Genomic DNA, 14,935 nt, shown 5'->3' with positions numbered 1-14,935 from the left:
AGGCCCTGGGGATTTATCGGCCTTTAATCCCATCAATTTCCCTAACACTATTTCCCTACAAATACTGATTTCTTTCAGTTCCTCCCTTACTTCAGACCCTATGTTCCCCGACATCTCTGGGAGGTTATTTGTGTGCTCCTTTGTGAAGACAGAACCAAAATATGAATTTAATTGGTCTGCCATTTCTTCGTTCCCCATTATAAATTCCCCTGATTCTGACTGCATGGGACATACGCTTGACTTCACCAACCTTTTTCTCTTCACATATCTATAAAAGCTTTTACAGTCAGTTTTTATGTTCCCTGCAAACTTACTCTCATATTCTATTTTCCCCATCTTAATTAATCCCTTTGTCCTCCTTTGTTGAATCCTAAACTGCTCCCAATCCTCTGGTTTACTGCTTTTTCTGGACCAATTTATATGTCATCTCCTTGGACCTTATGCTATCCTTAATTTCCCTTGTTAGCCACGGTTGAGTCACCTTTTTTGTTTTATTTTTATGCCAAACAGGGATGAACAAATTCTGTAGTTCATCCAGGTGATCTTTGAATGTTTGCCATTGCCTATCCACCATCAATCCTTTGAGTGACATTCCCCAATCAATCCTACCCAACTCGCGCCTCAGACCATCATAGTTTCCTTTATTTAAATTCAGGACCCTAGTCTCTGAGTCAACTACTTCATTCTCCATCTTAATGAAGAATTCGATCATATTATGATCGCTCCTACCCAAGGGGCCTCGTACAACAAGATTGCTAATTAATCCTTTCTCATTACATAATACCCAGTCTAAGAGGGCCTGATCTCTGGTTGGTTCCTCGACATATTGGTCCAGGAAACCATCCCGTAAACACTCCAGGAATTTCTTCTCTACAGTATTGTTACTAATTTGGTTAGCCCAATCTATATGTAGATTAAAGTCACCCATGATGACTGCTGTGCCCTTATTGCACGCTTCTCTAATTTCCCTTTTAATGCCATCCCCAACCTCCGCATTACTGTTTGGAGGTCTATATACCATTCCCACTAACTTTTTCTGCCCCTTGGTATTTCTCAGTTCTACCCATGCAGATTCCACATCACCTTCCTTACAATTGTGTTAATCCCTTCTTTAACCAGCAATGCTACCCCACCTCCCTTTCCTTTTTGCCTATCCTTCCTGAATATTGAATACCCCTGGATGTTGAGTTCCCAGCCTTGGCCACCCTGGAGCCAAGTTTCTGTAATCCCAATCAAATGGTATTTGTTTACCTCTATTTGCGCAGCTAATTCATCCACCTTATTACGAATGCTCCTCACATTAAGACACAAGGCACTTCAAGCTTGTTTTTTTTAACGCTCTTAGACCTATTAGAATTATTATTTACTGTGGCCATGTTTGATTTAAACTGTTGATTTCTCTGACTGCCACTTTTGTTTTTCTCCTTCCTATCTTTTGTTTTTATTCTTGTTTCCCTTTCCTCTGTCCCCCTGCTCAGGTTCCCAACCTCCTGCCATTTTAGTTTAAACCCTCCCCCAGAGCACTAGCAAACACTCCCCCTAGGACATTGGTCCCGGCCCTACCCAAGTGCAAACCGTCCGGTTTGAACTGGTCCCACCTCCCCCAGAACCGGTTCCAATGTCTCAGGAATTTGAATCCCTCCCCCTGGCACCATTCCTCTAGCCACGTATTCATCTGAAATATCCTTCTATTTCTACTCTGACTAGCACATGGCACTGGTAGCTATCCTGAGATTACTACCTTTGAGGTCCTATTTTTTAATTTACCTCCTAACTCCCTGTATTCAGCTTTTAGGACCTCATCCCATTTTTTACCTATATCGTTGGTACCTATATGCACCACGACAACTGGCTGTTCACCCTCCCCTTCCAAGGTGTTCTGCAGCCGCTCTGAGACATCCTTGACCCTTGCACCAGGGAGGCAACACACCATCCTGGAGTCTCGTTTGCGGCCGCAGAAACGCCTGTCTATTCCCCTTACAATAGAATCCCCTATTACTATAGCTCTCCCCCTCTTTTTCCTCCCATCCTGTGCAGCAGAGCCACCCCTGGTGCCAGGAAGTTGGCTGCTGCTGCCTTCCTCTGATAAGCCATCCCCCCCAACAACACTCAAAGTGGTGTATCTGTTTGAGAGGGGGATGTCCACAGGGGACCCCTGCACTACCTGCCTGTGCCTAGTACTCTGTCTGTTGGTCACCCGTTCCCTTTCTGCCTGTCCAACCTTTGCCTGCGGTGTGACCAACTGATTAAACGTGCTATTCACGACGTCCTCAGCCTCGCGAATGGTCCAGTATGCATCCAATCGCAACTCCATCACCGCAATGCGGCCTGCCAGTAGCTGCAGCTGGATACACTTCCTGCACACATAGTTGTCAGGGTCACAGAAAGTGTCCCTGAGTTCCCACATAGTGCAGGAGGAGCATACCACGGCACCGGGCTGTCCTGCCATGACTTACCCTTTAATTAATTGCAATTAAATTAAATCAAATCAATCCCACCAATTACACTAGTTAAATGATATATTTAAGGGCCCTGGTTTACAAAGAGAGCTTAGAAACTATAAACCACAGAGTTAAGTTTAAAAAGAGAAAAATACTCACCAACCAATCACTTCCTGCTTTCTGGTGACGTCACAGTTCGATTACTTTTTACTTCTCTCTCCTGCTCTCGGAGCTGAGATTGGAGATTGGTAAGCTTACCTGCTGCTCTGCCGCCTCGGGACGCTTTAAGTACCGCCGCCGCCGCTTCCCACACAGGTCCGCACTGCTGCCGCTCCGGGGCCTACCCGGAGAGGGTGCAGAGGAGATTTAGCAGAATAGTACCAGGGATGAGGGGCTTCAGTTATATGGAGAGGCTAGAGAAGCTGGAGTTGTTCTAATTGGAGCAGAGAAGGTGAAGGGGAGATTTGATAGAGGTGATCAAAATTATATGGGGTGTTGATAGAGTAGATGCGGAGACACTGGGGGAGAAATTCAGTTGGCTGCGCCACCCGTTAGCGCCTTAAGAGGGCGCTAAGTGGGTCGCAAGCCAACTGGCGCCCGAGCGCGGCACTGCCCACGCCTCCCGCTAAATTCTGTGGGACATTAGTGGTGGCGCTAACCGTTAGTGCTGCGCCACTGCCGATGATGTCATCGGTGTGCGCAGCGCCCCACTGATGCCCCGGCTGCGATATTCAGCAGCGCCCCCTGATTTACCGTCGGACGCTATGTCCGACAGGGTCAGGGTGGCGTGCCTGCGGCCGGGGAGGCGCAAATTAAAGGCGAGGTACGGGGCGGCCATTTTTGTTGTTGGCAGCCTGCCAGCACCTGCCTGCGCTCCCGTCCCCGGCCTCCTGAACCCCCCCCACCCCGCGGAGTGCCGGCTGCGCTCCAAGAGCCCGGCACTTCTCCTCGGTGCCGGGCTCTTTTGCCTGCACTCCCAATCTTCGGGGGCCCAGCTGGGCCCCAGATCGCACTGCACAAGGCCCCTCCCCTTTAAGAAGGGGAGGAATGCCTGCAATACCGCAGCGCAACATGCCGCAGCGTGTGGTGCTGCGGCACGTTGCACCACGATATTCACTCGCAGCGCCCCAAGAGGGATGCGGGGCGCCCCCAGTAGCGCCGCGCTTCCCTTTGAGGTGCAATCACTCAATTTCCGGTGCAGGGGCGCGAATGTTTCCGGGGCGCTACTTTTAGCGCCCTGGCGAGGCTGGCGCCCCAAACGGGGCTGTACTGAATTTCTCCCCCACTGTTCCTACTGGTAGGAGGGTCAATAACCAGAGAATACAGATTTTGGATATTTGGCAAAAAAATCCAGGGGGGAAATGAGGTGAATTTTTTTAGGTAGCGAGTTGTTATGATCTGGAATGCACTGCCTGAAAAGGTGGTGGAAGCAGATTAAATAATAACTTTCAAAAGCGAATTCGATATTTACTTGAAAAGGCGAAATTTGCAGGGCTATGGAGACGGAGCAGGGGAGTGGGACTAATTGGACGGCTCTTTCAACACGATGGGCCAAATGGCCTCCTTCTGTGCTGTTTGATTCTATGATTTAAAATAATTATAAAGAAAACCTGATACATGCCCTGATAAGCAAAAATGGGTATAACCAACTTTATTTTGTTAACAATCTAAACTAAAACCAGACACCATTTTGGCTACAAATGGCTATAGCATTTGCCCTGCCCCATGTAAGATTATTTCCTTCCTGAGGTATCACTTGAATAGTGATGGAATAGCGCCCTTCCAATCATTTGAATCAACGTTAAAATATTCATTGTGAGGCAAACTGTGGCAAGTGCCTTTGGATATTAGTTTTAGGGTGTCGCAGCGAAACTGCTTATTTCAGTAATTCCACTGAGGTGTTTGTGTGTGTGTGTGTTGGAGGGGGTTCTGGTAGAGCTGCTGCATAGTGCATTTGTATAGGTTTGCAAATGAAAATACTGCCCATAACTGAATCGAAACAGACTGCAGATATGACATTGAGCAAGTGGAATTTAAAAAAAAAATAGGGCACAGCATATAGAAGGATATGCTGATAGGGTTAGATGAAGAGAGGTGAGAGGAGGCTCATGTGGAGCATAAACACCGGCACGGACCAGTTGGGTCGAGCGGCCTGTTTCTGTGCTGTAGACTTGATGGGGGCGATTTTCCCAGCCCTGGGGAGGCGGGTTTGGAGGCGGGACTGCTGGGAAAATGGCAGATTCTGGGGGCGGGCACCCATCCCGCCCCCAACCCGCCTCCGTGCCATCTTCCCAGGAGGCGGGTCCCCGACCCGAGCCAGGTCCCGTCTCCCCGAGGCGGGAAGGGGATTAGTGCCAATTAACTGCCTGTTAACAGGTAGTTAACAGGCAATTTTTTGGCTAATCCCTATTTTGAGCCCTGAAGTGTGGGCTTCCCGACGGCTCCGAACCTCGCCAGGGTCAGCGAGGCGAGCCGTGGGTCTGCGGGGGTCGGAGGGGCCGAAATGTCCAGTGTGCAGGTGAGTGATGAGTGCAAGTGTGGAGAGGTAAGTGTGTGAGGTGAGTCTGAAGTGTTTTAATAAGATTACTTACCTTTGCTTCTTCCTCAAGGCTTCATCCCGTTAGGCTGCGGAGCTGCCTCATCTCCACGGCAGAGATGACAGAATGGCTGCTGCATTCTCCGATGCAACAACCATCTGATTTCTGCTCAGGAAAGAGGTTTGGTGAGTCTTGCGTACAGGAACTCACCAAAGAACAGAGATTGTCAGTGTTTGACAGCTTCTCAAAGCTGTCAAACAATGACAATTCATCAGTCAAAACTTTTTGACAGATGAAACGTCATATGCTGATGTTCTCTGTCACCGGCTTTCCCTTAATTGGCCTGCTAAGTCTGCTGGGCGGGCTTAACAAGGTCAATCAAGGGAAAATAGCGTGGGTTGGCCGGACGTCGATGGAGGCGGGACTAAAACCTGACAAGCAGTAGTCCTGCCTCTATCATGTCCCCATTGATAAAATCACCCCCAAAGTAATTCTATGTAAGTTGCCCATCCAAACGTAGTACACATTCCAAATTGAGAACACCTGTATTAATGCACCGGTGGGTAAATAAAAATAGAATACTTGAAAGAATCAGGGATGGCCATGTAGTAGTGAAAAGTGCAATGATCGGTCAAGTTCCCTTAAGACTGAACCAAAGGTTGAATTGCGTCCCACAAAACCTCAAAAGAAAGGGTCATGAAGTGATCCTTGTGAACTCCAAACTTTCCATTAATACAAAGGTTAAAGGTAACACCATTGCCTCAGCAAGTGCGAAGTTATCCACCTTGGGTGCAGGAACGGGAGGGCAAATTATTATTTAAATGGCAATAGATTGGGAGAGGGGGAAGTACAGAGAGACCTGGGTGTTCTTGTACACCAGTCACTGAAGGCGAGCATGCAGGTGCAACAGGCGGTCAAGAAGGCAAACGGTATGCTGGCCTTCATAGCAAAAGGGTTAGAATACAGGAACAGGGATACCTTGCTGCAGCTGTACAGGGCACTGGTGAGACCACACCTCGAGTACTGTGTACAGTTTTGGTCGCCTCATCTGAGGAAGGATGTTCTTGCCATGGAGGGGGTGCAGCGGCGATTCACCAGGCTGATACCAGGAATGGCGGGAATGACCTATGAGGAGAGACTATGTAGTTTAGGGATGTACACACTGGAGTTTAGAAGATTGAGAGGGGACATCATAGAAGTGTATAAAATTCTGACAGGTCTAGACAGACTGGATGCAGAAGGAATGTTTCCCTTGGCGGGTGAGAACAGAACTAGAGGACATAATTTAAGGATAAGGGCTAAACCATTTAGGACAGAGATGAGGGGGAATTTCTTCACTCAGAGAGTGGTGAACCTGTGGAACTCATTGCCACAGAGGGCAGTGTACGCCAGCTCATTAAATATATTTAAGAGGGAATTAGATATATTTCTACGGGCAAAAGGGGTTAAGGGTTACGGAGAGAAGGCGGGGACGGGATACTGAATTAAAGGATCAGCCATGATCTCATTAAATGGCGGAGCAGGCACGAAGGGCCGAATGGCCTACTCCTGCTCCTATCTTCTATGTATCTATGTATACGTCATGCAACAGCAAAATGATTCTATCTCACATTTCACAGATGATTCGCTAACCTAGAAGTGACTTGTGGCAATAAGGTGCCACATAAAAGGTTACTGCATAAGATAAGAGCTCACAGGGTTGGGGGTAATATATTAGCATGGATAGAGAATTGGCAAACTAACAGAAAGCAGAGAGTCGGGATAAATGGGTCATTTTCTGGTTGGCAAACGGTAACTAGTGGGGTGCCGCAGGGATCGGTGCTGGGGCCACAACTATTTACAATCTACATTAATGACTTGGATGAAGGGACCGAGTGTAATGTAGCCAAGTTTGCGGATGATACAAAGATGGGTGGGAAAGCAAGTTGTGCAGAGGACTCAAAGAATCTGCAAATGGATATAGACAGGCTGGATGAGAGGGCAAACATTTGGCAGATGGAGTATAATGTGGGAAAGTGCGAGGTTATCCACTTTGGTAGGAAAAATAAAAAAGCAAATTATTATTTAAATGAAGAGAGATTACAAAATGCTACAGTTCAGAGGGACCTGGGGGTCCTTGTGCATGAAACACAAAAAGTTAGCATGCAGGTACAGCAAGTAATCAAAAAGGCAAATGGAATGTTGGCCTTTATTTCAAGGGGGTTGGAGTAAAAAAGCAGGGAAGTCCTGTTACAACTGTACAAGGTATTGGTGAGACCACACCTTGAGTACTGCGTACAGTTTTGGTCTTATTTAAGGAAGGATATACTTGCATTGGAGGCAGTTCAGAGACGATTCACTAGGTTAATTCCAGAGATCAGGGGTTTGACTTATGAGGAAAGGTTGAGCAGGCTGGGCCTATACTCATTGGAATTTAGAAGAATGCGAGGTGATCTTATCGAAACATATAAGATACTGAGGGGGCTCGACAGGGTAGATGCAGAGAGGATGTTTCCCCTCATGGGGAAATCTAGAACTCGGGGGCACAGTCTCAGAATAAAGGGTCGCTCTTTTAGAACTGGGATGAGGAGGAACTTCTTCTCTCAGAGGGTCGTAAATTTGTGGAATTCTCTGCCCCAGAGAGCTGTGGAGGCTGGGTCATTAAATACATTTAAAGTGGAGAGAGACAGATTTTTGCAAGATAAGGGAGTGAAGGGTTATGGGGAGCGGCTGGGAAGTGGCTTTGAGCCCAAGATCAGCCATGATCTTATTGAATGGTGGAGCAGGCTCGAGGGGCCAAGTGGCCTATTCTTCCTGCTCCTATTTCTTATGTTCTTATCAACGCGTTGTGCGCTATTATTTGGTTCACCATATTAAGGTGAGCAGTAGTCGTTTATTTTAAGTGAGTTAACACTTCTGTAAAAGTAGCAGACTAACTGTCTACCAGTATCAATAGATTCTAGCCTCCTGCATTTAATTACGCTGGAGTTCCCTAACATAGTGCAGACATACTGAAGACCCTACAAACTTAGAATAATTTACAAATGTATAAAACCAGAACCATTTCCATAGGTTAAGTGTCTCTAATTATTGTTATCCATAACACTGAAACTGGATTCAGTGAACTTTTTGATCTCATTCAAATCTACTGATTTACTTCAAATAAAATATTCAGCTTTAATTTGTGTTTCCATTTCACGGATGGACCATAAATAATGAAAGGACTGCATTGTTTTAGTTTGCTCTATATCTGAAATCAGATACGCTTATTCAAAGGGGATGGCAGAAGAGTGAGGTGTTAGCTTACACCAGTAGCAGTTTTACATGATTTATAAAAATCTGAACTAAGAACTAATAACCTCATCACACTAAGACAGTCGTAAACTGTTATTTTGGAGGACTCCGGAGTAGGCCGCAGGAGCAGGTAGGTCCGATCCACGACCATGGAGGCGGTCCGACCTTGGGGGGGCATCCGATCCCTGGGGGGAGGGGTGGTTCTGGTCCCTGATCACGGGGGTCTTTGTATGGGAGGGGGGGGGGTGGTTTGATGGAGGGGGAACTTGGGAAGCCAACGGGGAAGCACCCCTGCTCCTTCCAGCCCACAAGCAGTGCTGTAAAGACACATACCTTCTCCCCGAAGCTGTCCTCGCCTCTCTTCAGCTGCTGGGTTTCCATGAGGCCTGGGAAACCCGGCCGCCCACTCTAAATTCTGTAAAGCTGGTTAAATCAGAGGCTGCCAGCCCTCATTGACATATTTAAATTGTCAACCCACCTCCTGGGAACAGGTTGAATGCCCGCCCCTTGTTCCGCCTCCATTAAACTCGGAAGTGAGCGGGTTGGAGGCGAGTTGGGGTCGGGTTTCAGATTTTTAACATTTTAATATCTGACCCAACCCCAACCCACCTGTTTTTGTATGTTAAAATTCACCCCATGGTGTGGGCTTGAGCCCATAACCTTCTGAGAAGAGTGCTACCACCAAGCTAAGGCTGATAATGTAGGAATGTCTAGTTCCTATCCAAAGACTGAGATCCACTCAGGCGATCAAACAAAATGAAATTTAATGGAAACTAACAGGTTTAAAAAAGTAACTACAGGAGAACATCGAGTGTAGGTCTGCTCAGTTCGGAGGCTCCACGAGGACTGCTCGGGCGGTCCCGTGGTTGACGTCATCACGTGATCACGTTCTTCCCGCCAGTGGGGGATCACGTGATGAACGGCGTGACATCATCGCGTTTACCCGCGCTGTTAAAGTAATCACGCTCTGTACAAGTAAACAGTATAAATAAAGATACAGACTCAGGTTGTAGCTAACATGTTGTTAAAGGGAATTATATACAAACGATCTGAGTCCTTTAGTGGCTCCGCCACATGCCCCCCCCCCCAGAATTGTCTTTAACAGCAAAAGTAAGATGGCGAGGAAGCCTGACAAGCCTGTCCGAGCGACTCCTGTAACCCTGAAGTGGAAGCTGATGGACGGTGGTCGAGCTGGCGGGCGGTTGTGGTGGATCTGGCACGGTGACTGTGGGCGGTCGGCCACGTTTTGGCAGTTGAGCGATCTCGACTGGGCGGTCCAGGTCTAAGTGTGCCGGCTTCAACTGATCAACCGAAATGTGGTCCGGTTTACCTCCGATATCGACCGAAAAGGTTTTGTCTCCCGGCTCTATGATGCGGAAGAGACCAGTGTAAGGAGGCTTGAGCGGACCCCGGTGAGCGTCGTGGCGGATAAACACGTACTCGGCGCTCTTCAGCTCAGCTGGGACATGGGAGCTCTGTAAGCCGTGATGCGACGTAGGCACTGGAGCGAAACATCTGGCTGCCTTCTGGTGGCTGATGAGTTGCTGGGATGCGGACCATGGCTCCGTTGGAGACGGGAGGAAATCCCCTGGAACTCTTAGTGGCTGGCCATATACGAGTTTCGCTGAGGACGATTGCAAATCTTCTTTGGGCGCCGTACGAAGACCCAAAAGGACCCATGGAAGTCTGTCCACCCATCCTGCGCCTTGAAGACTGGCCCGCAGAGCGGTTTTGAGCGACCTGTGGAATCGCTCGCACAGGCCGTTTGCCTGTAGATGATAGGCGGTGGTGCGATGTAGTTTGGTGCCGAGCCCCTGAGCCACAGCGTTCCAGAGCTCAGAGGAAAACTGCGGTCCACGATCGGAAGAGATGTCCGTCAGTACCCCGAAACGAGCAACCCAAGAGGAGATGAAAGCTCTGGCCACGTCTGCCAAAGTGGTGGAAACCAAAGGAACTGCCTCTGGCCATCTAGTGGTGCGGTCTACCATTGTGAGGATGTGAGTAAAATCTTGAGAAGGTGGAAACGGCCCCACGAGGTCCACATTCACGTGGTCGAACCGACGCTCCGGAACAGCGAAAGTGGCCAATGGAGCTTTTACATGACGCTGTACCATGGCCTTTTGGCAGACCACGCAGGTGTTGGCCCAGTCGCAGACATCCATGTGCATACCCCTCCAGATGAATTTTGACGACATCAGCCTTTGCAAGGCCTTCATGCCAGGGTGTGACAACCCGTGTATGGCGTCGAACACTTTTCGGCGCCAGGCGACTAGTACGATAGGGCGGGGAGCTCCCATGGAGACGTCGCAAAGTAGCGTGGTGCCTGCAGCATGGAATTTGACATCGGCCGCTTGGAAGCTAGAGGGGCTGGTTCTGTATGATTGGACCTCTGGGTCCGAGGCTTGATCCGCAGCCATGAGGGCATAGTCGATTCCGAGTTGGGCTGCGTGAACAGTCGCGCGGGAGAGACAATCCGCCACCAGGTTGTCTTTACCGGACAAATGCTGAATGTCCGTGGTGAATTCTGAAATGAATGTCAGGTGACGTTGTTGCCGAGCTGACCACGGTTCGGCGGTCTTGGCCATAGCGAACGTTAGTGGCTTGTGGTCTACAAAAGCCGTGAACGGACGTCCCTCTAGTAAAAGCCGGAAATGGCGGCTGGCTAGAAAAAGGGCCAGCAACTCCCGGTCGAAAGTGCTGTACTTTCTTTTGTTTCGCCGTAGTTGACAGCTGAAAAATGCCAGCGGTTGCCACGTCCCATTCACCCACTGTTCCTGCACTGTGCCGATTGCGTAGTCTGACGCGTTGGTGGTAAGGGCGATGGTGGCACCTGGAAGTGGGTGCGCCAGCATGGTTGCGTTGGCCAAGGCGCCCTTGGTGTCGACGAACGCCCAGTCCATCTCGGCCGTCCAGCAGATCGGATCCTTACCAGACTTGGCCTTGAGGGCCTCGTACAAGGGCTGCATAAGCAGAGCCGCGTTAGGGACGAACCGGTGATAAAAATTGACCATCCCGAGGAACTCTTGTAGGGCCTTGACGGTCTGCGGGCGCGGGAAAGATGTAACCGCCTCGACCTTCGTCTGTAAGGGAATTGCGCCGTCTGATGTGATGCGGTGGCCCAAGAAATCAATCCGCTGCAGGCTGAACTGGCACTTGGCCGGGTTGATAATCAAACCGTGTTGACTGAGGCGTGTAAAGAGGGTGCGCAAATGGCAGAAGTGCTCCTCTTTGCTAGGGCTGGCGATGAGGATGTCGTCGAGGTAGACGAAGAGGAATTTTAGGTCCCAAAGCACGGAGTCCATCAAGCGCTGGAAAGCCTGTGCAGCATTCTTCAAGCTAAACGGCATCCGCAGAAATTCAAACAGGCCGAATGGGGTGATGACTGCGGTCTTCGGGACGTCTTGCGGGTGCACGGGGACCTGGTGGTAACCACGGACGAGGTCAACTTTTGAAAAAAAGGTATTTCCCACCAAATGGGCCGAGAAATCTTGAATATGCGGGATCGGGTACCGATCAGGAGTAGTGGCGTCGTTCAGGCGTTGGTAGTCGCCGCATGGCCGCCATCCGCCGCCGGGTTTCGGAACAATGTGGAGAGGTGAAGACCAGGGACTATTCGACCGGCGAATAATCCCCAGCCGCTCCATCGTGTCGAACTCCGCTTTCGCAGCCGCGAGCTTGCCGGGTTCAAGTCGTCGGGCCCTTGCATAAACCGGGGGGCCAGTAGTGGTGATGTGATGTTCGACACCATGTTTCGTGGCCGAGGAGGAGGAAGTGGGCCTGGTCAGATCTGGGAACTCTCCGAGGAGGCGAGTGAAATCATCTGGAGGTGGGAACGCACAGGAGACAGTGCGCGGCACGGCGTTACTGCGGTGGCACGGGATGGAGTGGAACGTGGCCGCATTGATCAACCGGCGGTGCCTGACATCGACCAGGAGGCCATTGGCGCACAAAAAATCCGCCCCGAGGATGGCCCGCGTGACTTTGGCCGTGATGAATTCCCAGTGGAAGCACTGGCCGCTGAAACACACCTGGACCCGCCGCCTTCCGAAGGTCCGAATGGCCGCGCCATTAGCCGCCTCGAGGGAGGGGCCGTGGCCCCCAGCTTGTATATTGAGATTTGACGCAGGTAGGATGCTACACTGCGCCCCGGTATCACAAAGGAAACATCGACCAGATAGGGAGTCGGTGACGAAGAGAAGCTTTCCCGAATCTCTGATGGCCATCGCAGCCGTGGGGCGCCCGTTAGACCCGGTCCTCTGTCGCCAGGGTTGCTGTAGATGGTTTTTTTTGAGTGAAAAGCTGCAGGGAGGGCGGCAGCATCTTGCTTTCACGCCAAAACGGGCGTGGTAGGAGCACAACCCCGCAGGTTGAGGGGCTGGAGCAGCATCTGTGGGGGATGGGCGCCTCGTGGCAGCGCAGTACTGCTGTGTCACCGCAAAAATCTTGTCCGCTTCGGCAGCAAGCTCCGTGCAGTCGGTGACTTCGGACCTGGCTAGGGCAGCCTGAACTTGCTCCGGTAGTTGGCTGAGGAATAGCTCCCTGAAGAGAAAGCATTCCGGTTCGGAACCGAGGAGCGTGAGCATTTGGCTCATGAGCTCGGACGGCTTGGAGTCCCCGAGGCCGGGCATAGCGAGCAGCCGATGGGCGCGCTCCGACTTCGTGAGCCCGAAGGCCTGTAGCAACCGCGCCTTTAACGTGTCATACTTGCGATCAGTAGGCGGACTACCAAGTAGGCTGACGATCCGTGAGGCTGTGGCGCTGTCGAGGGCGGAGACCACGTAATAATAACGTGTCTGATCCGCAACGATGTCCCTGATGGCGAACTGGGCTTCAGCCTGGATGAACCACGCGGCTGGTTGTTACTCCCAGAATTGTGGTAGCTTCAAGGTAACGGCGTTCGTTTCCATGTTGAGTATCTTCTGCGAAAACTGTTCGCAAAAGTCGGGGTCACCAATGTAGGAATGTCTAGTTCCTATCCAAAGACTGAGATCCACTCAGGCGATCAAACAAAACGAAGTTTAATGGAAACTAACAGGTTTAAACAAGTAACTACAGGAGAACATCGAGTGTAGGTCTGCTCAGTTCGGAGGCTCCACGAGGATTGCTCGGGTGGTCCCGTGGTTGACGTCATGACGTCATCACGTTCTTCCCGCCAGTGGGGGATCACGTGATGAACGGCGTGATGTCATCGCGTTTACCCGCGCTGTTAAAGTAATCATGCTCTGTACAAGTGTAGGATTCGCAAAATCCAGAAAATACAGTCTAGATTGGTAAAACCCCTGAAATGGCCACATTGTGAGAACACAAGATGAAGTTGGCAGTTCTCATGGCTCAGTTCAAAAGGACACACCAGCAGTATCTTACAGCAGCCTGAGTCATCACCGATTAGAAGATTCCAGAACTTACTGCTATTGATATGATAATATGGTTACAGCAGTAACGAACTCGTAAACAAAAGTATTTGCACCTGGAGGTGCGCTAATTGCTAGCAAAACGCAAACCCATCTCTGAAATCGCTGAGCACAGAAAAAAAACCATTATCTGTACCAAACTCAGAGGGACACAGGACAGATCCCATCAGTTTCATTTACAAGACATTAAAATAAAGTACTTGCTTTTGTCAAAGCAGCCTGCCCATTACCTTGACAAAAGAAAACCCCTGATTTGGCGCCGAGATAAGGACAAGGAAACAGTATAACTGTGGAGGGAAAATCGACAGCAAGACTTTTTTTCATTCAGTGAGATTCAGACAGATCCATCACAGATTCACACAGACATGAGGTCAAGGACAGAGCAAGGAGGACCCACAAGATTGTGCAGGAGAGCAGATTCAGAAGTTCAGTCCAGATCCAAGACCATCAGGTGTTCGAAGGCCGAGTGGAGAGGAGACGGTTCGAGGAGTTCGGAGGACTTTCAAGATTGTGCAGGAGAGCAGATTCAGCCAGACTCAGACAGATCCACAAGAGTCACCAGAAGCAGTGAAGTCCAAGTCCAGAGACCATCAGGAGTTCGAAGGCCAAGTGGAGAGGAGACAGTTCGAGGAGTTCGGAGGACTTTCAAGATTGTGCAGGAGAGCGGGTTCAGGAGCCGGTCCCATGAGGAAGATCGGAGATCCCGGACGTCACAGGAGTACCAAGATTAAGGACGGTTTTAAAACTCTGGTGAGCATAAAGGCCCAACTCTACCTAGCTGACCTAGTTGAGGTATATTTTAGCAACGGGAGGGTTTGTAACATTAAGGGTTTGTAATTCAGGAGTGTGATTTAACCCTCGATGTGTCCGTGCGCTTTTCCCACCCCCGTTTTAGTATACCGCTGATTAAGAATTGTTGTATGATTTAAGATAGTCAAAGTTATTCCTTGTGTGTTAAATTTTAGATCCCATTGGGAGACGTGCTAATGATTTTTGTCTAAATTGATTCTTGCATTCTCTGTGTTTATTCTCCTTGAAAATAAAGATATTTCTGATTTAAAACTCACCTTGTCTCACCTGATCCATTTGTCTTCTGAGTCACAAGTTGGGCCACACATCAAGGTTGTCTGGCAATAAGCCCAGTGTCTAGAACCGGTGAGGGGGGAGCGCTTCGGAACCGCTCACGAGCAGTGTGAAATCAAAGACTGATCTCGCACACCACAAGCTCGTTAAAACGACCCCTTACACAAGTAAACAGTATAAATAAAGATAC

Source organism: Somniosus microcephalus, chromosome 15 (genome assembly GCF_052327205.1).
Source record: "Somniosus microcephalus isolate GS21.2 chromosome 15, FLI_Smic_1.0, whole genome shotgun sequence".
In the NCBI taxonomy this organism is placed as follows: Eukaryota; Metazoa; Chordata; class Chondrichthyes; order Squaliformes; family Somniosidae; genus Somniosus; species Somniosus microcephalus.
The sequence above is the reverse complement of the archived record's forward strand: the minus strand, read 5'-3'. Positions refer to the sequence as shown.